This window comes from Argentina silus (genome assembly GCF_951799395.1).
Source record: "Argentina silus genome assembly, chromosome: Y".
Lineage (NCBI taxonomy): Eukaryota > Metazoa > Chordata > Actinopteri > Argentiniformes > Argentinidae > Argentina > Argentina silus.
The window spans coordinates 23,513,058-23,527,576 of record NC_139654.1 but is presented as its reverse complement, the minus strand read 5'-3'; positions in this window follow the sequence as shown (position 1 = coordinate 23,527,576).

The window sequence follows — 14,519 nt, the reverse complement described above, 5'->3', positions numbered from 1 at the left end:
ACTGCTCTCTTCAAGTCCATCCACAGATTTTCTATCGGATTTAACCTTCCTGCAGTGTTCGTTGCTACCCTGCCACTCATGGTGTTCGCGGCCAAATTTGCTCAGTCTGTTTTAACTGCTATTATTTTAACACAAAATAAATAAATCATCACCAAATTTTGTTTAAAGACCTTTTTAAGGTGAAACCATGTATGCTGTGTGACAATGTGTAGCATTTGTCTCCAACTAGAAATAAACATGAGTAACTGCAGTGAATATAGAACACTGAAAATGTATTTCTCAATGAAAATGTATTGTAAAAACACAAACAAATTCAAAACAGAGACCATATGAACATAACATTTACATAAACAGTCCTCGTTGAGTGTGTGTATTTACGCACATGAATGGCAATTGGCAATGTACGATCAGGTTGGAGTGTGTATGGCAAACTCGTCACCAGACTGGCAGAGGCTAGTGTGCGGGGAAGGTGCTGGCGCTGTTGAATGAGAGGAGTCACCAAAGCTTTCCCAAGCTCTGCCAGGAAGAGTCTCCTCTTGAAGTTAATCCGCCGATTCCAGGCTGGACCTATGTAGGCTTGGAGGTCTGCCCGGTGCAATTCTCTCCACTTGTCACCAAACACACGCCTCCCCTCCAAGTTTGTCATGTCCAGTAAAGTTTTCTCAATTGACTCTGGTAAAAAGAGTTGGAAGCTGAACTTGATGTCATCCACACGAGATGTTGCATACCGTGTTGGCCCTGGGGTCATCCTCACTATGTTTTCCTCTCTTGCTCTGCCTTCTCTGTCCATGGAAGATGAATACCACAGCAAGTTGCCATTCTTGGACTGGAATGTCACCTCAGGGGCCTCTTCTTCATCTGTTGACTTTTGGTCAGTCTCATAAAAGTCTGGATCAAAATCTGGATCCATGTTGTCTTCCATTTCCGAGACGTCCTCCTCTATCTCTGGTTTAATTTCCATCTCTTCTCCATCATCGAAAATATGGTCCAGAGCCTCTCTGACAGACAGTCGCCTTCTCAGTCGCTTATACATTGTGTTCACAGAGTAATATGAGAGCAAGGCACAAAGAAGGCTTTATATATGGGGTCTGTGAGAAGATATGATACATTGTTTAGTCTGGAAGGTGTGGTTCCCGTGGGGGGATGGGCACATACAGTAAGCACAGAAAGAAAGGTTCTCATAACTAACACCCAATTGTTTGCTTTGAAGGTGTGAGAACCAACCGCCCTCTGTGTGTGTGTGCAGAGGGTGGGGGGGATGTTTTCCATCTGCTGGATGAACATAATTTAGTGTTTCCCATTCATTTCTTATGGCCGGTCATTTTTGACCGGGAACACCACAGGTGTAACAACGTTGACTAAACCACTCAAAATTCAATGAAAGTGGTGATCAGCAATTTCATATGTTCAAATGCCTAGTGTGGAGGATATCATAAGATCTTGAGGCAATCAAATGAAAAACACGATATTTATGATAAGTTCAAGTTGTAAATCGGATTTGACCCGAATTTGACCCGAACACCGCAGGAGGGTTAAGTCAGGGCTCTGACTTGGCCACTCAAGGACATTCACCTTTCTATCCTTAAGCCACTGCATTGTTCTTTTGGCGGTATGTTTAGGATTGTTGTCGTGTTGGAAGGTGAATGACCTGCCCATCTTCAGCTGTCTAGCAGAGGGACGCAGGTTGTCCTCAAGAATTTGGGTGTACTTGGCAGCATCCATTTTCCCTTCAATCCTGACCAATTGCCCAGTCCCCACTGAAGAGAAACATCCCCACAACATAATGTTGCCACCACCATGCTTCACAGTAGGTATGGTGTGTTTTGGGTGGTGTGCTGTGTTTGGTTTTCGCCAAACATAGCACATGGAGTTCAGTCCAGAAAGTTCAATCTTAGTCTCGTCTGACCATAAAACCTTTTTCCACATGGCAACAGAATCTTCCAGGTGTGTTTTTGCATAGCACAAACGAGACTGAGTGTGGCACTTTTTCAGAAAAGGCTTCTTTCTTGCTACCCTGCTATACAAGCCAACTTTGTGTAAAGCTTGTGAGATTGTTGTCACATGCACAGACAGACCAGTCCCAGCCATAAAGACTTGTAAGTCCTTCAAAGTTGCCTTTGGTCTCTTGGTAGCTTCTCTGGTCAATGTCCTCCTGGCTCGGTCATCCAGTTTGGACGGACGGCCTGATCTAGGCAAGGTGTTGGTTCTGCCATACACCTTTCACTTCTTAATGATGCTCTGAACAGTACTCAGAGGGATAGCTAAAGCCTTCGAAATCTTTTTGTAGCCTTCACCTAACTTGTGCCTTCCTACAACTTTATCCCGGAGGCCTTTTGAAAGTACTTTTCCAACCATGGTGAATTCTTTGCAGAACCATGCACTTCTAGTAGTGGAATCCTTAAGAAACAGCTGGTTTTATTCTGAAGTAATCAAAACCACTACAAGTGATGTCAGGTGGGGGGCAATTAGCCTGGTGTTTGATCTCGAAGTTGATTGGTTGCACCTGAGCAAGTTTATAATGGTATACTCTAAGGGGCTGATCACTTAACCAAACCAGGTATTTCACTAATTAATTTTTAATAATTGTCCAGAATTTTTAAAAACGTTATTTTCACTTTGATGATGAGGGTCATAATGTGTACATACAGCTCAAAAAAGTTAGATTTGATTTATTTTAATTTCCAGGGTGTAATGTGACAAAAGGTAAAGATTTCACAGGTTATGATGACTTTCTATAGGCACTGTATGTGGTAGTGGGGTGTGGTTTCGGGCTCGACTGTGGGGCGACAGAGAGGGATGGGAGCAGCTCAGGGGAGCGGAGCCGGGGCGAGGTTAATTAGCACAGGTGTAGGGAGTTCCTAATTAACTTTCTCTGCTTTCTGAAAAACAGTAGCGGCTGGAGCCGGGAGGGATCCAACTCGCACACGCCATGGTCGAGAAGGCAGAGAACCCAGTGCTCCGAAAATACCCACAGCGACTGGGCAGTTTATGTTCACATTTATGTTTATGTTTGGAGAATTCATATTAAAGCTCCGCTGCAATAAAAGATGGGTAATACCCACTTCCCCGACTGCATCTCTAAGTGTGATACCTAGTACAGAACCCGTGGTGGCCGGTGAAATGCATGGTGAATTGAAACACCTTCTCCATATTGTCAGATAGGATCTCTGCTCCTCTTCTGTTTGGGTGCACTCTGTCACGCTTAAACAATGCTGGTCTCTCCCAAAACAGGTCAAAATTGTGTACAAATGAAATATTCTCAGGGTTACAGAATGCTTTATGTCACCGATGTACCTGCTATAGCCTGCTGAACCTCATGTCACCTGAGCGAAGAGATCACTGGCTGTAGTCCTGATTCCTGATACTTAAGGGTCGTGGAGAGCTGTATAAAGTCAGTTTTCAGTTTCACTGAACAGGCCAATTTGATATCTTAACAGTCCTTCCTAAAGACCTCTTCACCCCCACTACCCCCCCTGTACTAACCCTAACCCCAACCCTTGAGACCTCTTCACCCCCACTTCCCCCCTGTACAAGTTTTCTCCTGTTAATAAATAATAAAAATAATAAAATAAAAAAAAAGCCTTCTGGCATTACGACTGCCAATGGCCCCTGGTGTGAGCATTGATTACTTTGTCTTATGATGACTTGGATAGATGATTCACTTACTTAAACAAATGTATTTGTTGTAAGTCGCTTTGGATAAAGGCGTCTGCTTAAATGCCATAAATGTAAATATCGTTTGGCCCAACATGAACCACAACAGTTTGACTCCCGGTCACGTTCCAGGACTGAGGGAAGCATCAAGTTTATGTCCTGGACACGTGCTTCCGGATAGCAGAAAGTTTTGTCTCTATTGTTTCAACCACGACATCCTGCACCATAAAGCTGCTGATTATAGGTGAGTGACTATTGAGAAAAAGTGCGGTGCCCTACTGCCCCCAGTAGTTTAGAGTAATGCAAGACAAACTAATCAAGGTGAGGAAACACCTGCACTGATTGCGCTCACCTTGATTAGTGTGCACTTTGTTACTTTTTTTCTTCACTTTGTTTTCTTATTTATTTATTTTTTTCTTGTTGGCTTGTTTTTGTTCACTGCCCTTTTCTATTGATGTTATAATATTGACGAGTGAAATCAAGTCATAACATGGCTATCAGCCTTTTAGGCTAGTGACCGTAGAGAAGATGTACCTCCCATGACCCAGCCTCAGGTTTGGACTGGATGCATTGGGGGTACAAACATAGTTGTGGGACAGTTGGAGAATTACGTACTTAGCCCCTCTTGTGCCATCATCAGTTGCCAACTGCTATCTGGAATAGGAGGTTTTAGGGCATGTTTTTTTTTTTTGTCATTCTGGGGTATTGTGTGTGGATTGATGCCAAATTATTTCAATGTAATCAATTTTAAATTGAGTCTATAACACAACAAAATGTGGAAAAAGTGAAGGGGTCTGAATACTTTCCAAAGGCACTGTATATCCCACTACAACCACAGTATTTAAATTAGGAGCTGTTTGCAAGAAAAAACAACCAACCAACCAACACCACCGGATTATCACATCCCTGAGACCTCCACAGCCAATTGTCCCATTGGGGGAAGGGTCATTTGAAGATAGGGGGGCAGCATGGACGGCTCCCCCTTCAATGACTACCAAGATAGTGGTCAACCCCTGGGAGGGGGCAGCAGACCGGTGATGAAATCCAGGGACAGGTGGGACCAGGGTCGGTTGGGAATGGGCAAGGGATGGGGCAGCCCAGCCAGGAGTTGGCACAAGGATTTACTTTGGGCACAGGTGAAGCAGGCCGTGACAAAGGAGCGCACATCCTCCATCATGGAGGGCCACCAAAACCTGTGTCATAGGAAAACCAGGGTCCGATTCACCCCCGGATGTCTAGAGGAGTGACCCCACTGCAGCACCTGAGAGCAAGCCGAATGTGGGACATAGAGTCTGTTAACAGGGTCTGGCTCTCGGGTTAGGGCTCACCTGACCGTGACCTCTATGCTCCAAGACACGACTGCCACAATGCGGGAGCTGGGGATGATAGGCTCAGGATCGCTTTCTTTGTTAGAGACCCCGTGGAGACGATACCGAGCATCCGCCTTCTGATTCTTCGACCCCAGGCGGTAGGCCAGGGTGAAATCGAACCGGTTAAAGAACATAGCTCACCTAGCCTGGCGAGCATTTAATCATTTGGCCTCCTGGATGGAGATGAGGTTCTTGTGGTCCGTCCATATCACGAAAGGATGAGGTGCCCACTTGACTGTCGCCTGAAGCTCCCTGTTTCCCACGTCGTAATTGTGCTCCGCTGGTGAAAAGCGCTTGGAGAGAAAAGTGCAAGGGTGAAGTTTCTCATCTCTCCCGGTCCGCTGGGAAAGGATAGCTTCCGCATCAGACGCGTCCACCTCCATCACGAATGGACAAGCCAGATCAGGTTGGATGAGGATGGGTCCTAATGTGAAGCCGTTGAGTTCCTCGAACACCCTCTCGGCCTCCGGAGTCCAATGGAAGCAGGTCAACGCGCACCGGGTAAGGTCAGAGGTGCCGCCACTGAGCCACTAAGTTGCGTATAAAGCACCTATAGAAGTTGGCGAACCCCAGGGAACGTTGGACCTGCTTGAGAAAGGAGGGACGAGGCCAGTCGGCGACAGCTTGGATCTTGACCGGGTCATTTGGATGCCTGCGGTGGAGATCATGTGGCCCAGGAAGGAAACACGGGACACTTGGAACTCACACTTCTCCAGTTTGATAAATAGCTGGCTCTGCAGAAGGCGCCTAAGAACCTGGTGGACATGCAAGATGTGTTCCAGGAGGGTTTTAGAGAAGATCAGAATGTCGTCGAGGTACATGAAGGTGAAGCGATTCAGCATGTCGTTAACCAACGCCTGGAAAACTGCGGGCAAGTTTGACAACTCGAATGGCATGACCAAGTATTGGAATTGTCAATTGGAATTGTAGGGGTGTTAGTCATCCCCCTCCCGGATCCTCACCAGGTTGTAGGCATGTGAACGTCCAGCTTGGTGAAGAACTGAGTTCCCTGAGTCAGCTCCAAGGCAGAGGACAGCAGAGGCAGAGGGTAGTGGTTCTTGACCGTGATCTTATTTAGTCCACGATAATCAATACAAGGCCGCAGGCCCCCCATCCTTCTTTCCCACGAAAAAGAAGCCTGTGCCCGTGGGGGAGGTTGAGGGGCAAATGAAGCCTGCCTTCAGAGACTCCCAGATGTAGGTCTCCATGGCCACGGCCTCTGGTCCCGAGAGAGAATACAGGCGACCCAGACAGGAGGGCTATGGCGCAGTCCTAAGGGCGATGAGGAGGAAGAGTGATGGCCTGATTCTTACTGAAGGATTCATGGAGGTTGTGGTATTCAGGAGGGAGAGTGGAGAGGTCTTGAGTCTCCCTGGAGACAGGAGGATGCGGAGAGGATCTTGGCGATGGTCATTCCAGCAGATCTCTCCCCAGTCCAATAAGTGGCCCGTGGTCCAGGAGAAATGTGGATTGATTTGCGGCAGCCAAGGATACCCTAGAATGAGAGGGTTCTCAGGGGAAGTGATCAATAGAAAGTGAATAGTCTCCGAGTGGTTTTCCCCAACCTGTAAGTGGATGGGTCTGGTCTGGGAGTCCACCTGGCCGGAACCGATGGGACATCCATTGAGGGCTAGTATATGCAGAGGGATGGGGCAGTTCATGCAGGGGATCTGTAGCTCCTTGACAAAGTCCTTGTCAATGAAGTTGTCAGCGGCCCCACAAAAAGAGTCCACAAAAGCTCGGAGTTGGTGCTGGCGGTTGTTCCAATGCAGGGTCACAGGTCGCAGTAGACGGTGACCGAGAGGTCAGGGAGTCAGTGCACAGCTCGTCATGGCCTCCCCTTGTCCAGGTGAGCTTCAGCATTTCCCGTCAGCAGGTAGAACGGAAATGGTTGAGGTCTCCGCAGTAGTAACAACCTTCGCGCCTGTGCCTATCATGTTCTCGGGACTCAGGCGGTGAGCAGCCCAGCTGCATGGGTTCCTCAGGGCTAGGCTCGGGAGGCTTGGGATGATTGGAAAACCGGAAGACTGGGGTGGCGTCGTCTCATCCGCTCACGGATGCAGTTGTCAATCCTGATAGCCATCGTGATTTGCAACTCGAGGTCCCCTCCTAGATCCCGAGCAGCTAGCTCGTTCTTAATGGCAGAGGATAATCCATGGTGAAAAGCGGTGATCAGTGCCTCTGGATTCCAGCCACTGTCCGCCGCAAGGGTCCGGAACTCGGTGGTGAAGTCTGCCACTGACCTGAGCCCCTGGCGCAAAAGTCTACTCTAGCCGCCTCTTGTCCACCGACAGGATAATCGTAGACCCGCCGCAACTCTGAGGTGAAACCAGGGAGAGAGCTGCAGGATGGTGACTGTTGTTCCCACACCGCTGTAGCTCACGCCAAGGCTTTCCCTGAAAGCAGGGAGATGATGTAAGCAACGTTGGCCTGGTCTGTGTGGAACGAGGAGGGCTGCAGCTCGAATACCAGGTAGGGAACTCCTTGCATCTGTCCGGGTGGCCATCATACCACTGGGATCCTGGGTTCGCGGAACTGGTTCACTGGGGAGTCTCCACCGGCGATCGAACCACTGGGAGCTGAGGCTTGGGCAGCAGCCGTTCTGGGCCATTTGGGTAAGTTGCTCCTGTTGTCGGCCTAGTAGTCCTGCCTCGTGGGAGATCACGTTGCGGATCTGGTCGATCTCTGCTGGGTCCATGTTGGGGTGGTAGCTTGCTGTGAGGTTGTGTAGTGTAGAACCCAGGAGCAGAGAGGAGACCAGACGAGGGAATGCAGTTCAAAGGCAAAACCACTTTACTTGAAGTAATCCACAGGGTATACGGGAACTACTTTAGGAAAATAATAAACAAACAGACTTGACTAGACAACTACAGAGTCACATATCGAGATATGTCCTTGGGGACCATAAGATAACATACCACAGGCGAGAGTCAAGCTACCATACAGGAATAATGAAACTGTACTTAAATAGGACTGGCCGAATGAAATAATAAGAGGCACCTGTGTGTCTGAATGTTCATTGGGCAGTCTCCACCACCCTCTAGTGTCCAGATGGAACTGTGACAATGTCAGCTAGATCTTGATTGACCTGTTTTGGGAGAGACCAGCATTTTGTAAGCGGAGATCCTATCTGACAATATGGAGAAGGTGGTGAGGGGACGCTAGTCCTAGCCCTCTTAACCCTTTCAACATGGCCCCCTAGTGGTTGAGACGTGGGCATCCCAAATTATTGTAAATACTACTTTTCGTTCTATTTGAAATTGAAACACTGGAAATGAGACAAAATTCCCATCTCAGTGCCAGGTTTTGCATTTTCGCTAACACAGCCAATGAGATCATTAACAGCTACACTTTCTGGCAGCTAGGGCCATAAATCAACAGGCTGTCAATTAGCCCTCTCCATGTTGACTTCACGAGTCCTCCAGTCTCCGACAATAAATAGGCAAAATGTTTGACGTTCAGCTCAGCTCTTCATCTTAAGAAATCGTTGTCTCATATAGGAATAAGAATATAAATTCCAATTGCATATTTAAGTATAATCGTTTATTTGTATGCTCACTTGACAAACTACTACTCAAATAATTAAGTGCTGACTATGATTTGTTTATCACTCGGTTTTGAGGGTGATTCAACTTGACAATTTATTGCAATGTCTCCTTGTTCGCAATGACCACCTACACGGACATGCTCACAGACAGACCCAATGCATCGTGTAAATTCCTTCTAGGGATCAGATTACATGTATTTGATGTACAACATGTCCTGGCTCTGTTGCCATGGACACTCTCAATGCTTGCTAAAATGCGACAACATGACTGACAGTAAGGGGTATTACAAACAAGCTGCTGCAAGCAACCTACGTGTGTAGGTTTCTCTTGCACTCCTGTGCCTTGGTATCAGGTTTCAGGTTGTGCGCATGCCTGTGGAGGATAATTGAGGGTGATCTGTTGTAATGCGGACAGACTAACTGTGGTTCAGAAGTTACCTGATGATGTTTCCTGTTGTTTAGCATATTAGTGGAAGGGCACTTGCAGTGATGCAATTCAGATTCTCTCTCTCTCCATCATCTATTTGAGCACACTGCATGTCCGAGCTATTCATCATCCTCAGGCTCAGCATCAGTCAACTCATGCATGCGTGAGGAGCTGCAGCACTTTATCCTGCGGCTGATTTGCTACTGGATTACTTGTTACTTAACCATGGCCAGTGGTGGCAAAAGACGTCTGATCAGGAGGAACTGGACAAAAGTGCCAAAGGTGATGAAGGATGGAGGTGGAGAGCATCGACTGTTGAAGCAGTGTTCCAGGATGGATTGGACCCGCTTCTTGACACGTAAGTGAATTGAACATGCATTAATTTACTACAGATTATGTTTCAGGCAGACAGACAGGGCAGACGAGCACATCGGGCAGGTAGACTAGGCAGCTCTCTAGAGCTGTTCCAGCTGTTCTTCAGTGTGCGAGTGATGGCAGACCCTCTGCTCAAAAACCAACGCGAATGGGGCCAGAAGACTCGCATGATGACATCATTGTGGCATGCAGGTGGCATGCAGGTCCTTCTACCACCCTCATCAACAACTCTCCATTGACGAGCGAATGGTGGCATCGAAGACCGGATCAGCCTCAAGCAATACATCAATGCCAAGCCCACCAAATGGAGCTTCAAGCTTTTTGTTTTGGCTGACTCCAGAAATGGCTGTACCTGTGTGTTAGCAATGATAGTGCAGAGGACCTAAGTGCGGAGAGATACTCAGACAGACAGCGTAAAGTCAAATCAAAGAAAGTTTTAATAAGATAACTGGGCATGGCACACAAACAAACACTGGGGAAAAAGGGGAAAATAAAGGTGGAGAAAACCAAGCTACGTTAACAAAAGTATGCACTTAACAAGTGGAATAACTTGAACTTAAGAAATACTAGTCTCAAACTAGGGCAACGGGGTAAACAACTGGAATCACGGAACCGATGGGCAGACCGGGTACTCACAGACATACAGGGAGAATCTCTGACAAAGACATGGGGAACACACAGGCTATATATAACAAACACGAGACAGAATACACAGGTGAAACGAATAATGGTAGATTGGGAGAGCACTGGCCCCGTACCGCCAGAGGAGGGCACCAGAGTCACCAGACAGCAACCTCAGGCATGACACCTGTGATTTTAACATCTATCAAAGTAAGCTTTTCTCGATCACAGGAAAGGGGCTATTTCCCCCACTAGTAGGAGCATTGGATCCACCTGTAATTTAGCTGGCAAACAGGGCACTGGTATTGTGTGGTTTGAAGTAATACTGTAATCCTAGTAATGCTAAGGGCAGTTGAAGACAAAGATAAATGTTACAGGGCATTTTGGGGCATTATTTACAATACAATTTCTCTATATGTGTCCACATCTCCGAGGACCTCTCTTGGACCCTCAACTCCTCCACCCTGGTCAACAAGGCGCAGCAGCGTCTCCACAGCCTGAGGAGACTGAAGAAAGCCCATCTGTCTCCTAGGGTCCTGGTCAACTTCTATCGGCGCACCATTGAGAGCATTCTGACAAACTGCATCACAGTGTGGTATGGCAGCTACTCTGTCTCCGACCGGAAGGCTCTGCAACGGGTGGTGAAAACCGCCCAGTACATCACAGGTGCCTAACTCCCTGCCATCGAGGTCCTCCAGCGCAGGCGGTGTCTGCGGAGGGCACAAGGCATCAGTAGAGACACCTCTCACCCTAGCCACAGACTGTTTGCCCTCCTCCCATCCGGGAGGCGATACAGGAGTCTCCCTTCCCGCACCAGCAGGCTCAGGAACAGCTTCTTCCCTGCAGCTGTTATTCTGCTGAACTTAGACTGCAGCCCAGCCCAGCCCCCCCCCCCCCCAACAAGAGGAACATTGACTCTCAGTATCAGTGTACCCTCCCCCCACACCTCTACTGGCTGCACACTCAGGACTTCAATTTAGCTTTTTGCACTACTACCTGTTTGCACATACCATATTTATTGGTCTCTATGTATACATCTTAAATACACTTTATTAGGTACACCTTGCTAGTACTGGGTTGGCCCCCCTTTTGTAGCCCATCTGCTTCAAGGTTCAACGTGTTGTGCATTCAGAGATGGTCTTCTGCATACCTTGGTTGTAACGAGTGGTTATTTTAGTTACTGTTGCCTTTCTATCATCTCGAACCAGTATGGCCATTCTCCTCTGACCTCTGGCACCAACAAGGCATTTTCGCCCAGAGAACTGCCGCTCACTGGATATTTTCTGTTTTTTGGACCATTCTCTGTAAACCCTAGAGATAGTTGTGCGTGAAAATCCCAGTCGATCAGCAGTTTCTGAAATACTCAGACCAGCCCGTCTGGCACCAACAACCATGCCACGTTCAAAGTCACTTAAATCACCTTTCTTCCCCATTCCCCATGATGCTGGTCAGCAGGTCGTCTTGACCATGTCTACATGCCTAAATGCATTGAGTTGCTGCCATGTGATTGGCTGATTAGATATTTGCGTTACTGAGCAATTGAACAGGTGTACCTAATAAAGTGGCCAGTGAGTGTAAACTATATGTCACATACCTCAAGACCTATTGCCCTTTTTCAACTGTACATATCATATTGATATTCATCTCATGTATATTCACTTATTATATTCATTTATTTATACTCACTGTAATACCTTATACTGTAATACCATGCACTGTCTACAATATCATGTCTTTTTTGCACTTATGCCACTATTTCTGGTTTGATGCCAAACTGCATTTCATTGTCTCAGTATTCTGTGCAATGACAATAAAGTTTAATCTAATATATTCTTGCATAAATTCCCCCCAAACAAACACAAAACAGACCTCAGTTGATAACAGACATGTTCTTGTACCTGCAGTCAAGTTTTGATGTTTAAAAAAAGCTTAGAGTTTGCAGGTATGAATATGGATGTATAAATAACCTCACAAAACTGTAATGCCTAAAGATATTTACTTCAAACTTTTAGCATGTGTTGAAAACATGTAAATAATACCAGAATCAGGGTCATAAAAAACAATAGCAAACATTGACAAACAATTTACAAAATAGCAAAATAGCAATAACACATTTACAAATGTACAAAATAGAACAATAAAACAATACATTTTGTAGGCTGTGCAAGGCTAAGTGGCAGGCTGTGAAATGGGTATGGGGCATGTACAGTGCCTATAGAAAGTCATCATACCCTGTGAAATCTTTACCTTTTGTCACATTACACTCTGGAAATTAAAATAAATCAAATCTAACTTTTTGAGCTGTATGTACACATTATAACCCTCATCATCAAAGTGATTTTTGTTTTTTGGAAAAATTCTGGACAATTATTAAAAATTAATTTGTGAAATACCTGGTTTGGTTAAGTGATCAGCCCCTTAGAGTATACCATTATAAACTTGCTCAGATCAAACACCAGGCTAATTGCCCCCCACCTGACATCAATTGTAGTGGTTTTGATTACTTCAGAATAAAACCAGCTGTTTCTTGAGGACTCCACTACTAGAAGTGCATGGTTCTGCAAAGAATTCACCATGGTTGGAAAAGTACTTTCAAAAGGCCTCCGGGATAAAGTTGTTGGAAGGCACAAGTTAGGTGAAGGCTACAAAAAGATTTTGAAGGCTTTAACTATCCCTCTGAGTACCGTTCAGAGCATCATTAAGAAGTGGAAGGCGTATGGCACCACCAACACCTTGCCTAGATCAGGCCATCCGTCCAAACTGGATGACCGAGCCAGGAGGACATTTATCAGAGAAGCTACCAAGAGGCCAAAGGCAACTTTGAAGGACTTACAAGTCTTTATGGCTGGGACTGGTCTGTCTGTGCATGTGACAACAATCTCACAAGCTTTACACAAAGCTGGCTTGTATGGCAGGGTAGCAAGAAAGAAGCCTTTTCTGAAAAAGTGCCACACTCAGTCTCGTTTGTGCTATGCAAAAACACACCTGGAAGATTCTGTTGCCATGTGGAAAAAGGTTTTATGGTCAGACGAGACTAAGATTGAACTTTTTGGACTGAACTCCAAGCGCTATGTTTGGCAACATTGTGTTGTGGGGATGTTTCTCTTTAGCGGGGACTGGGCAATTGGTCAGGATTGAAGGGAAAATGGATGCTGCCAAGTACACCCAAATTCTTGAGGACAACCTGCGTCCCTCTGCTTGACAGCTGAAGATGGACAGGTCATTCACCTTCCACAACGACAACGATCCTAAACATACCGCCAAAAGAACAACGCAGTGGCTTAAGGATAGAAAGGCGAATGTCCTTGAGTGGCCAAGTCAGAGCCCTGACTTAAATCCGATAGAAAATCTGTGGATGGACTTGAAGAGAGCAGTCCATCGCCGCTCACCATAGAATTTGACTGAACTCGAACATTTTTGCAAGGAAGAATGGGCAAATATTCTCCAATCTAGGTGTGCAAAGCTAGTAGAGACATATCCAAACAGATTGATGGCTGTAATTGCAGCAAAAGGTGGCTCTACAAAGTATTAAATCAGGGGACTGATGACTTTTCCAACCCTGTTATTCTTGTTTTTAATTTTTTTATAAATTTTCAGAACTGTCGCTTTTTTTCATTAGTTTGATGTTGTATGGCTAAATTTGTACACAAAGCTGGAAAAAGTTTTTTTTTAATGGCTTTTGATTTCAGGCTGTCCGACAAATATAGTAACTATTTCAAAGGGGTATGATGACTTTCTATAGGCACTGTACACTATAAATTAGAATAATTTTAAATAATTCAAGATGAAGATTAAAGATTCAAGATTCTTTATTTGTCACGTGCATACAAGTATACAGTGAAATGCAAAAGTGACAGTGCCACAGAGTAGTGCAACAATAAGTTTAAAGTTTTAAAATAAAATAGAAATACTAAAAAGTATAAGCAGCATAAACAGCGGTGAAGCAATGTACGCAATGGAATGGCAATATACAATGGCAATGACAGGTTGACAGTACAGATAATTACAGTGGAGGATGAGTCTGCAATGGATGATTATGTGTGTGCATATGTGTTATGATGTCAATGAGTGTGTGAGTGACTTGAGGGGGGCACTGGTGGGGTCATCGTTGATGATCCTGATGGCATGGGGGAAGAAACTCTAGTCTTAGTCTTAGTCTCTCCGTTCTTGCTGCATGACAGCGAAGGCGTTTGCCTGACCGCAGCAGCTGGAACAGTCCGTTTTTCGGGTGGTGAGGGTCCTTCATTATCCTGTAGGCTCTGGTCCTACACCTCCTGTATCCACCAACATGGAGACATGGAGAGAGGGGGTTGGAGCTCCCATGGTCTTTTCTGCCAGGCGTACCACCCTTTGCAGAGCTCGCCTGTCCTGGGCCGTGCTGTTACCGTACCAGACGGTGATGTTGCCAGCCAGGATGCTCTCCACAGCTCCAGAGTAGAAGGACTGAAGGATCCTCCGGGAGACTTTGAATTTCCTCAGCTGCCTGAGATGGAACAGGCGTTGCCTTGCCTTTCCCACCAGTGTA